This window comes from Triticum aestivum, chromosome 5B (genome assembly GCF_018294505.1).
Source record: "Triticum aestivum cultivar Chinese Spring chromosome 5B, IWGSC CS RefSeq v2.1, whole genome shotgun sequence".
NCBI lineage: Eukaryota > Viridiplantae > Streptophyta > Magnoliopsida > Poales > Poaceae > Triticum > Triticum aestivum.
In genome coordinates, this window is record NC_057807.1 from 34,321,417 (window position 1) to 34,333,403 (window position 11,987).

Consider the following 11,987-nt stretch of genomic DNA (forward strand, 5'->3'; position numbering starts at 1 on the left):
TACTCTACTTTGCTACATCACCCTTTCCTCTTCAAGGGAAAAACCAACGCAAGCTCAAGAGGTAGCAGAGCGATACTTGCAATTCGCGATGATGGACATGTATGCAATAATCAGACTAGGATTAGATGTACGTCTACAAGATACAAAGAAGGATTCCTTTGGACCCTTTTGATCATGGCAGTTTGAAGGTGCACCTGCTGATGAATGGTTTCATGGATGGCTATACTCGGTGGATAGATGATGATGAGGATGGCTGTCGGTGTCAAAACTGGCGGATCTCGGGCAGGGGTCCCGAACTGTGCGTCTAGGAGGATGGTAACAGGAGACAAGGGACACGATGTTTTTACCCAGGTTCGGGCCCTCTCGATGGAGGTAAAACCCTACTCCTGCTTGATTAATATTGATGATATGGGTAGTACAAGAGTTGATCTACCACGAGATCAGAGAGGCTAAACCCTAGAAGCTAGCCTATGGTATGATTGTTGTATATATCTCTATCGACTAGCCTGGCCTCGGTTTATATAATGCACCAGAGGCCTAGGATAACAAGAGTCCTAGCCGAATACGCCGGTGGGGGAGGAGTCCTTGTCTTGATCACCAAGTCTTGTGGAATCTTCCTTGTATGCGGCAGCCGTCCGGACTGGCCCATGAGTATACGGCCATGGGGATCCTCGGCCCAATCTAACAGATCGGGAGATGACGTGTTGAGTACCCCCTAGTCCAGGACACCATCAGTAGCCCCCTGAACCGGTCTTCAAGTTTAGGGACGCTCCTCGATTCTTCCGAACCGTTCTTCATCTTCAGTCGTCGGTCTTGAAAACTGGTTCAACAAATCTTCTCATCTTCGATCTTGAGGATCACCGAAATGCATTCGACGAGTCTACCAGTTGGGTATCCGAGGAGCCCCTTTAAGTTTCTAGCCTTTATCAATGCCTTGTTATTTTTATGCCACACCTTGGGTTCGAAGTTGTTCCCGGGAGGTAGTGTCCTCTTGCGTATGAGCTCTAACGCTGGACTGCATTCAAGGTATCTCTTGCAGCCGAGCACCAATGCCGGACTGCTTTCGAGCTCCAACGCTGAAATGTATCTGAATTCCAACGCCGGACTTTGTCAAGCTCCAACGCCGGACTATATCCAAGATGTCATAGATCATCTTGGTCCAAAAAAGTTAAAGGAGTTTAGCTGAGCTTAATGCCGGAAATGCCCTCTAAGGAGCCAGCCACTTGCTTCCGAGCTATATGCCGAACTGCTTCCGAGGTGGTTAAGCACCTCGGTCATGGGCTGATTTTTGGTCAATGTTTTTGATTGATGCAATTTATTCTCTGACGAGATATATAGCCAGTAGCCCTCAAGGTGTGTATCGGTCTAAAACCCGAGATGCACCTAAAGGATGACATACGACCGCTGATCCCAGTAACCGCTGAGACTCAGGTTGATTTGCAAAATCGGCCTGAGGATCAAGTCCTAGCTCGGCAGAATACTTCGGGACACAAAAAGCGGCGTGCTCAGTCCTCGAGACTCAGGTTGGGTGCGGCCGACCAACCTGAGGATCAAAATCTCCTCGGAGACTGTATTACACTTAAAATTTTCTGCATTGGACAAGCAATGCAGTAGCCCCCGAGATACTGGTCGGGTGGCAACACCAGATCAGGGGATCAATGTGCCCCTTTAATATTTGTAAATAATAAGCCCGAAGCCCAGTAGCCCCCGAGCCTTAATGCGGGCACGGGTGGCCGAATTAAGGATTGATATCCATAGTAAAATCACAAATTATGTGTAATGACTCTATGTATCCAAGTACTTTACGTCATTAATGCTCGGATCTGCATTGTACAAAACTTTGTTGACCGACCATCGGCTTCCACCTCCTCGGCCAATAGCCGAGGAGTGTTTGTCCTACTTTATAAAGCCTTTATGAGGGCAAAGATTTACAACAAACAAGGCAATCTGGCCATACGGTTTTATAAACAAAGGTACGCAGAGAGATATGTTATATTACTGTTTAACAGAAGAAATGTCTTCCAAAGAAAATAGTCCCGCTATCGGTTCCTTTCTTTGGGTTGTCATGCTAAGCATGATCATGAAATCTCAGCTCCAATGTAAGAGAAAAATATTGAGGATTTAGTTTGGGAGGCCAATTACTAGCCCCCGGTAGTGTTCGGCGATAGTTGAGGTCCAGCCGTAAACACTTCGGCCAATGTTATGAATGGCCCATCGTTTAACACCGTCATCGGATCACTGACCAGTTTATGCTTATTGTGACAGTCAGTTTTTGGCTTTCTCCACTGAGGTGCTTAACCATGTGAGTTGGAAGCACAATCGCAGTGGTTCTCCCTTTGCACACCTAGCCGAACAAAGCGGAACGTAGGGGGCAAGCGCAGGAGCCGGGCAACCCAACTATTGACCGAAGACACAATTCGAAACTGATGCATATAGAGCAATATCCGGGAATGTTTTTGCCGAATCTCTAAAGGTGTCCGGCGTTGCACTGTGAGACTTGTGCTGAAAACACACAATAGTTTAAAAGTGCCATGGGCTCGAAAAGCCAAAAAACTTATTCAAAAGGTTAATGTCCAAACTAGATCAAGTGTTCGGTGCCAATCCAAAATTGGACTTTAGAAAAAAAAGGTGCTTCTGCCGTGCTTTAACATGACACATCCTATATCAAAACTTCGAGCGGGTCAGCCTACGGTTTCAACCTCCTATCCCGAAGGCGGAGTACTTCTTACTAGGCCAGTTTAGCAAACTAAACTCTAGCGGCTTTGAGAGAGAAATTAGGCTCCCCGGTTAGTGACCGCACACTTGTGTCTAAAAAAGGAGTGATAAATAATAATAATAACTTTGCAACGACTAAGAAGAAAAACACTTATTATAAAACGGCTCAAATAAACATAAGAGCCCCCAAGTGACTTGGGTAAAAGAATGATTGCATGTACCGAAGTACTTATATCATATCTATGTTCAACCGAACTTTAAACGCGTCTTAACCGACCGTCGGCTTCTCCCTCTTCGGTCAAGGACCAAAAAGTGTTATGTACTCCATCTATCGAGAATATCGATGGTGTTTCCAATAACCAGGCAATCAGGCCATAAGGCTGTAACAGACAAAGCGCGCTCATGGAACTTATGCTATATTACTGCAAAGTGTAAGAAGCATCTTCGAAGAAAATAGTACCCCCACCGATACCTTTCTTCGGTGCTCATTGTTATTATGAGACTTGTGCAATAGATTTTTTGTACTCATGAGTTCCGTTGTGTGCCGACCATGATTGAAAACAATAAGAGCGCTAGCTTTCGGCTTCACCCAGTCTGAGGTCTGGCTCGGGTGACCCGATCGTGACAATCGCAGAGGTGCTCCCTTTACTCCCTAGCCGAACAATCGGGAACGTAGGGGTAAGCACAGGAGCCAGGCAACCCAGCTTGCAAATCAGTTAAGTCAATATGGTGCATATTGTGGCGTAATACACGAACAAGGAATGAAGCCGTACAAGTTTAATCATATGCAAGAGGAAAAAGCTTCATGAAGGGAGCCCCCAAGTAAACGGGGTATTTGAATTTGCGCGTCACAAACAAAGTTTGGACAAGGAAATTTTTACAAACAACTTTTTTTCCAAAAAAGTATAATGCTTGGTCGAGCCGAACACATGTTAAAAATTTAAAACTTTGAGCATGAAGGCAACTTAGCTGGTTAATGTGTTCGGTATTGATGACGTGGTCCGAGCTTGATACGGGACAAGGTTCCATCCCCCAAGTCGGTCCCGAGGTGGCGGAGCAAAGATCTCGGCACTCCGAAGTGGTAACATAGAACATGCAATGCAGGACGGCAGGGTGACGCCAAAGTCCCCAGCATGGGGTAATGAAGTGTTGACGAAGCCCCCCGTCCAGCCGAGGTGACGCCAAAGGATATAGTCCGGCTGGATCATTTACCTGTGCACAAAAAATAGTGCAAACCAGAGATAATAGTAATAATAATAAAAAAATTCGTTGCATAACAAATAATTTATGCAAAGTGAGTAAATAAATGAAATATGGCCTGGCACCGAAGTCAATGTTGATGCAGGGCGGCGGCGTGATGCGGTAAAGGCATGGCAAGGCCTGAATTCACCGGTCGGTTCGAGTTCCGGATGCGGCGCTCGCCGGACTATGTACGGAAACTGACCGAACCACCATGAGACCGTCGTTAATGCGGCCACCATTTGATAGACCTGCGTACATATGATGGACAAACCAGAGTAATAATTCGTTGGAAAAAATGAACCCAAACAAAAAAATACCAGGATTAATAGCACCTGGCTTATTTGTTGTAGCAATCCGAAGAAAGGTGATTCCCAAAATTGGGACTCGATCTGCACACCTATCGCCTGATGGGCGATAAAGCAACGGCATGGCGATGCTGGCAAAGGTTGGCTCGCCGAGGCAAAGCCCTCGGTCCAGCTAACGTGACGGAGCTGGTCGACCAGCAACGCCAAAGTCTCCGGAGTAGGTTGATGAAGAGATGATGAAGCCCCCGGTCCAACTAACGTGATGAAGCCTTGGTGTCAGCCGATGAGTCGAAGTAGGTCGGCGTGATGGTCACCAGCTTGAAAAAGCAATAGTGCGGCCCTGCCGATGGAGGTCATGATGTGGTCGATGCCGGCTTGATGAAGTGACCGTGCGGCGATGCAGGTGTGCCCGCTCCGTGTAATCCGTGGGGCGGCGATGTTGGTGATGATTTATCCTTCGTGATGCCGGACTCTTGTTTGGATTGCCGAGATGATGATACGAAGAAGTTGAGCACGACTCAACAAAGTGACGACGTGTCTAGCGCAGGTCGGCAGCCGTGGAGCAATATTGCCGGACTGGTTTGACACCAGCATGATGTTGAAGATCATGTTCAAAAGATTTTAAGGTTAGTGGGATGTGTTCGGGAACAAAACACGATACCCCATACAAAACTTCCTTTCAAAAGGATGTCCGAATCCCCGTTCATAAAAAAGACGAACTCGGGTCGGATTCGTTTTCGCGCAGAAAACAGATCCGAAAAGTGATGCACTAATCGGAAGGTTCCCGGAGTTTGGACGATCGGATCGACCTGAACTTTTGGGAGGTGGTAGATATAGGAATTCCGCATCCGATCAATGGTTGGATCTTCCAAAGGACGTCCGAGCGAGATGCTGGACACCCCGCTCCAAACTCGTCCGGATTCTTGTCCAGATTCAACACGGCTCCGGTATATCGGAGATTGCCGGAGATTCCTCCATCGGAACTCGACGAAACTTTATAGGGTTGTTGTAGATTCAATTCCGCACTATTCCACCGAAGCAATCGTCGAACCGACGTTCGAGGAGGCGGTGACGGCGGACACAAGTTCGTTGTCCAGAAAAATAGCACGGTCGCCCAAGGGCAATGTTGACGTCGAGCCCCAGGCTCCCTGGACGATTCCTCCATGATCTTGATAGAGATCGGAGTTGATGTTGATGAAGGCACTCATCCAAACATGACGATCGAAGGTAGGGCGCAGTCCTCGGTCGAACCAAGGTGACCAGTCGAGCTGGTGACGAAGATGCTGAAGTCGCAGTTGATCTGCAGGCGAGCCATCGACCTTTGCCGAACACATAGCGGAACTCTCAATGAAAGCACCAATGTCGGTGTCAAAACCGGCGGATCTCGGGTAGGGGGTCCTGAACTGTGCGTCTAGGCGGATGGTAACAGGAGACAAGGGACACGATGTTTTTACCCAGGTTCGGGCCCTCTCGATGGAGGTAAAACCCTACTCCTGCTTGGTTAATATTGATGATATGGGTAGTACAAGAGTTGATCTACCACGAGATCAGAGAGGCTAAACCCTAGAAGCTAGCCCATGGTATGATTATTGTATATATCTCTATCGACTAGCCTGACCTCGGTTTATATAATGCACCAGAGGCCTAGGATAACAAGAGTCCTAGCCGAATACGCCGGTGGGGGAGGATTCCTTGTCTTGATCACCAAGTCTTGTGGAATCTTCCTTGTATGCGGCAGCCATCCGGACTGGCCCATGACTATATGGCCATGGGGGTCCTCGGCCCAATCTAACAGATCGAGAGATGACGCATTGAGTACCCCCTAGTCCAGGACACCGTCAACGTCCACATGGTAGGGAATAACGAAATGGGGCTAGATGAAGAGATGACCGATCGACATGAAGATGACGGCGCCGAACATGGTGGCGGGAAGAGTCTGGACATGGCGGCGGCGGAGAATATTCCAGACTCGGCGAAGTAGAGTTCGAACATGGTGGAGAAGAGGTGGTAGACTACATGCCGCCGTCCTCAACGCTACTAAGTTCAGTCGTGTAGGACCCTCATGTTCGATACCTCCTTTGCAAGAGTACGACTAGCGATAGAGCTGCTTCTAGAGAGGAGGCCAAGCTGGTGCAACTTGAACTAGACTCGAAGACTCCATTGTATGACGGTTGCTATCCCGAGGTGACCCGCTTGAGTTTCACGCTTGAACTTCTAAAGACGAAGGCCAAAAATAAATGGACAGACAAAAGCCTCGATGAGCATTTGAAGTACCTACATAATAAAGTTCTTCTCGCGGGGAACCTGTGTCCTACTAGTGTCGAGGAGGACAAGAAAATCGTTTGCCCTCTTGATCTTCCGCACATTAGATACCACACATGCATCAACGATTGCATCATTTATCGGGGGGAGCACATGGAAAAAAACCAGTTGTCCAGTGTGCAATGCTTCTCAATACAAGAAGGCAGGAAAGAGAGCTCCTCAGAAATTTGTATGGTACTTTTCGATCACTCGTCGCCTGTAGCGGTATTTTGTAGATCCTAAGGAAGCAAAGCTCATGCGCTGGCACATAGAGAGGAATAAGCCAGACGATGGAGATGCTCCGAAGCCGGGACACCTCACAGATGCTAGCCAGTGGAGAGCATTCAGCGTCGAATATGGATTTTTCACAGAAGATGCAAGAAACGTCGTGCTTGGTGCGAGTACCGATGACATGAATCCTTTTGGAAACTAGAACACCAACCACATCACATGGCCCATCTTTGTACGGATGTACAACCTTTGTCGGTGTCAAAACCGATAGATCTCGGGTAGGGGGTCCCGAACTGTGCGTCTAAGGATCGAAGGTAATAGGAGGCAGGGGACACGATGTTTACCCAGGTCTGGGCCCTCTTAATGGAGGTAATATCCTACTTCCTGCTTGATTGACTTTGATGAGTATAGGGGTTACAAGAGTTCATCTACCTCGAGATCGTAATGGCTAAACCCTAGATGTCTAGCATGTATGTTTATGATTGCCTCTACGGACTAAACCCTCCGGTTTATATAGGCACTAGAGGGGACTAGGGTTGTACAAAGTCGGTTTATAGAGAAAAGAAACTACACATCCGGACGCCAAGCTTGCCATCCACGCAAAGGAGAGTCCCATCCGGACATGAGAGAAGACCTTCTGTCTTGTATCTTCACGGGCGATCAGTCTGGCCCATGTCACATAGGCCAGCTCCCCGAGGACCCCATAATCCAGGACTCCCTCAGTAGCCCCTGAACCGGGCTTCAATAATGATGTATCCGGTGGCAGATTGTCTTCGACATTGCAAGGTGGGTTCCTTCTCCGAATACTCCAAAGCAGTCTTCCGCACATAAGAGCTGTATGTGGCTCTATTTAATAATTACAACCCTAAGTTGTAAGGGCCAAAATACTCAAAACATAGTAAGTCACGTCCACTGGCAATTTTTTTGGCGAGGCATTATGTCCTGGCCTTGTTATTATTCTGAACCATTTTACAGCCCCCGCTTCGTGTTTCGAGGCACTGCCACTAACACGTCTTGTCAAAGTAGAGATCGTGTACCCTTATCACGGGATCCTCATCAATACGGGTTTGAGTAATCCAATTGTGCCGCTCGCACGTCCCCTTGGGAATAGGTGAGTTTTAAGGCTTGTGGGGGGACGCTTGATATCCACTGTCTTTATAAGAAGATAAGGATCCGCCTTTTTACCCCACGCCTTCTTCCTCCTCAGCCCATCTGCCCTCGAGCTCCATCACCCAAGTTTCAATCTTTTCCATCACGACCAAACACTATAGCCATGTACAGATCTGGAGCACAGGGCAAGTGGATAGCTTCCTATGTTATAGAGGGGAACATCGAGGAACTCCAGGAAGCAGGGTACTTGGCTGCAGACATAGCCCACCAGCTTCCTGCCAAGAAGCATATCATCCCCACCCCGGAGCGTAATGAGAGGGTAGTGTTCATCCCCCATTTCCTCCGCGGACTAGGGTTTCCCCTCCATCCTTTCATCTGCGGTCTTAGTTTTACTACGGGCTAGATTTCCATGATCTAGCCCTGAATTCCGTCCTCAACATTTCGGCATTTATCATCGTGTGCGAGGCATTCCTCCGCATCTCCCCCACTTCGGCCTATGGCTCAAGGTCTTCAATGTGAAGCCGAAGGTGGTTGATTATCAACACGCAGAGTGCGGTGGCGCCATAGTGAGCAATCTTCCCAACGTCATCTGGCCCAAGGGGACCATCCTGGAGACCGTCAAGGGATGACAGCAGGAGTGGTTCTATATCATGGTACCTCGTGATGCCACATGGGCCGCCGCTCCTGAGTTCAAGTCCGGGACTCCAATGTGGCTTTCATCATGGCTCGACAAGGGCCTAGATTGGGCGTCGTCCGACGAGGTGATGATGCTGCAGAAGCACGTCAAGGGTATGATAGACAAGAACACCAGTCTTGCCAGCGTGATCCAGGTGATGCTTTTTCTTTGAATTCTCCCTGCCAATGTCGGACTCTGTATATGTGGGAATTCGACCCGGCCAGTCCTTGGACCCTGCAGTGGTTCTTCGACATGACGCACGAAGACATACGGAAGCTGCTTTTCAAGGCTCAGAAGTCGTGGCCGAAAACGAGCGAAGACCTCGGCCTTGAGTGGGCTCATCCGTCCACTCCTGTAAGTTTTTTGATGACCTTAATTTGTAAATACAAGTTGTATACTGAGCTTTCCATTCTTCCCACAGGGCTGGACAAAGAAGGCAGAGCAGATCCAATGTCCGACTCCGCTACCCGAAGATCCAGCCATTCCTCTGTTGACGAGGATGCTGGTTCCGGCGCCGTATCAGGCGCCAGAGAAGAAGGCCAATAAGAAGGGCAAGGAGACCAGAGGTGGCCTCCGCCGTAAAGGCACCTCGGACATTGTGTTCGAAGACACCGAGACTCTCTCCTCTCATGACGAAGATGAAGAGGAGGAAGAGAGCAATTCTTCCCTTAAGGGAGGAAAGAAGAAAAGGGCGGCTTCCATGGACCTAGATGCGGAGGCGTCCATGAAGGGGAAACTCTCCCTTTCAGATGATTCCAAATCGGACGCCGACGCCACCCCCGAGTGGCACCCCAGGCCGAAGCCCCTGGCCGGATCATAAGTATGCAAAGACACCGTACATATATTCGGTTTAATGTCTTGTGGTTCTGACATATTGAATTGCGTGTTGCAGTCTGGCTCGCGATCTCCACCAATGATCATACTCCTCTAGGATTTCGCTGGGGCCGAACATGATGGAGAGCGAGTCGCCTCCGCAGGCCTCTTCGCCAAAGTGTTGTCCAAAAGAACCTCCAGATCACGGGGAGGTGCGGGAGGCCGTGAAGTTGGTGGCAGAGGGCAATACCTCTGTTGCCGAAAAGAGGAGGGAACCGCCCCCCATGGAGACCGGCGACGGGTGCCATGCCCAATTCGGCCCCAGACTGAATATTATTCCGGAGATCCACACGGCTCCGAAATCGGGCGAGCAGCCTCCTTCGAAAGAAGGGGGCGCACCACCTCCACCAGCGACCTTTGTCAATCTGGAGGCGCCGGACACTCTAGTGGAAGTGCTTCAGAGTGCTTCCATTGTGGAGGAACATCATACCCTTATGGGTACGGTGGTTGAAAAAGTTCGGTCCGCTAAAAATGGATTGAACGAAGCCTATACCGGCCTTCTAACAGGCTTTGGGGTATGTGATGTAATATATTGTTTTGGCTGTTTGTATATGTAAAAGGAATGCCTGTGTATAGATAGTAGCCCCTGAGACTATGTTCGGCATTCGTGAAGAAAGGCCGAACAGAGGATCGAATCATTCTTCGCGGGTGATAACATATATGTCTATTTGGATAAACATGCTTCGATGTTATTGGCAACCTCCCACGCCACCGAAGTGTCCGAACTAAAGTAGAAGTTGGAGGAAAAACAAGGTATGCGATACGAAACATATCTGAAATGATATGAGTTCTGATTTGTTATCTAAATGAGTTTTATAATTGTGCTAATAGTTGCGCGTCTGAGGTCGAGACCCTCAAGAGCACTCTGGCCGAAGCCAAGAAGGAGGCGGAGGAGGAAGAAGTCGCCCACCTAAAACATAAAGTGAGGTTGGATGAATTCCAGCAAGAGCTCAAGGATGCTATAAGCAAATGTGAGTCCTTGGAGCGCAAGGTGTCGGATCAAGACTTTGAACTTGCTACAGTGCTCCAAAGCACGAAGGAGGCCCGAGTTGAAGCCCAAGGCACCTGCTGGGAGATCCAAGAGGCAAAGCAAATCGCGGTGGGTAGGGTCTTTAATACGCAGAGCAAATTTGTAAGGAGAAAGTACATCTTACTGACCCGCATTTGGAGTTCTCCAGGTGCGTTTGCGGATCTACCCGGAGTATTGCTGATGCTACGGAGTTCTTCCGAGCCGAAGAGGGGAGCTCAACGGAGAAGATGTTCTCATCGCAATACCTTGCGCCAGAGCATCTAGTGCCCCTCAGTGATCAGCTGAAGCGGCTGACCGAACTGCATAGGGTGACCGAATTGGCCATGAAGGATGTTATAATTCGTCTTTGGCCAGCCGAACCCATAGCCAACAGTTATTTCGGGCTCGTGAAGCAGCTAGTGCCGTCATTTGATGCTATAAAGCGGTCAGTCTGTATAAAAGGTGCCCGGATGGCCTTCGCCCGTGTCAAGGTGCAATGGGAGGAGATGAATGCTACCAAGCTTGCAACCGAGGGACCGCCCGTAGGCAAGTAGCACCACACGCCGGAGCGTTATTTTGACGAAGTCCTGGAAGGATCCTGCATTGTAGAGGGCTAGTGTTCGAAGGACATCATTTTTGAATGAATGTATCTGTGCTGCCCGAACTTTGTATTATGAAAACAAGGCTTTTGTATAATATTTTTGCTTGTTTTATCTCAAATGATTTTCCTCCCATGCGGCCGTTTATGGTATCTGAGAGTTGGCCAGTCGCCGGCTTCAGCCCCCATGTAGGTAGTACGGGGGTGTTCGGAATAGCACATGAACACACTTAACCCAACGTCTTGGTCCTTGAAGGAGGTATTAGTGCGGCGAACTAGGCAATCAGACTATGCGGCTTTATCACTCTCACTTAGCCATAGGAGTTTGAAAATAGGATTATAGGCGCAGCCCCTGATATTGTTCAATTATCTGAACTTGGGTGTTGTAACCGCCTGACCAGGTGAAGACCGGTCCTTCGCGTAACACGGAAAAAATCGCAAGAGATTTATACTTAGTCACCGATTAGCTGACCAGCTCTTGCCGCATCATGACAGTCAGTTTTCGGCTTTCTCTACTAAGGCATTTATCCGGATAAACCAGAAACACAATCGCAGTAGTTCTCCCTTTACTAACTTAGCCGAACAAGTGGAACGTAAGGCAGTAACCACAGGAGCCGGGCAACCCAACTATTGACCAAAGACATGATTCAGAGCCGATGCATATAATTGAAGGAAATATGCCCTAGAGGCAATAATAAAGTTATTATTTATTTCCTTATTTCATGATAAATGTTTATTATTCATGCTAGAATTGTATTAACCGGAAACTTAGTACATGTGTGAATACATAGACAAACAGAGTGTCACTAGTATGCCTCTACTTGACTAGCTCATTGAATCAAAGATGGTTAAGTTTCATAACGATATACATGAGTTGTCATTTGATTAACAGGGTCACATCATTGGAGAATGATGTGATTGACTTGA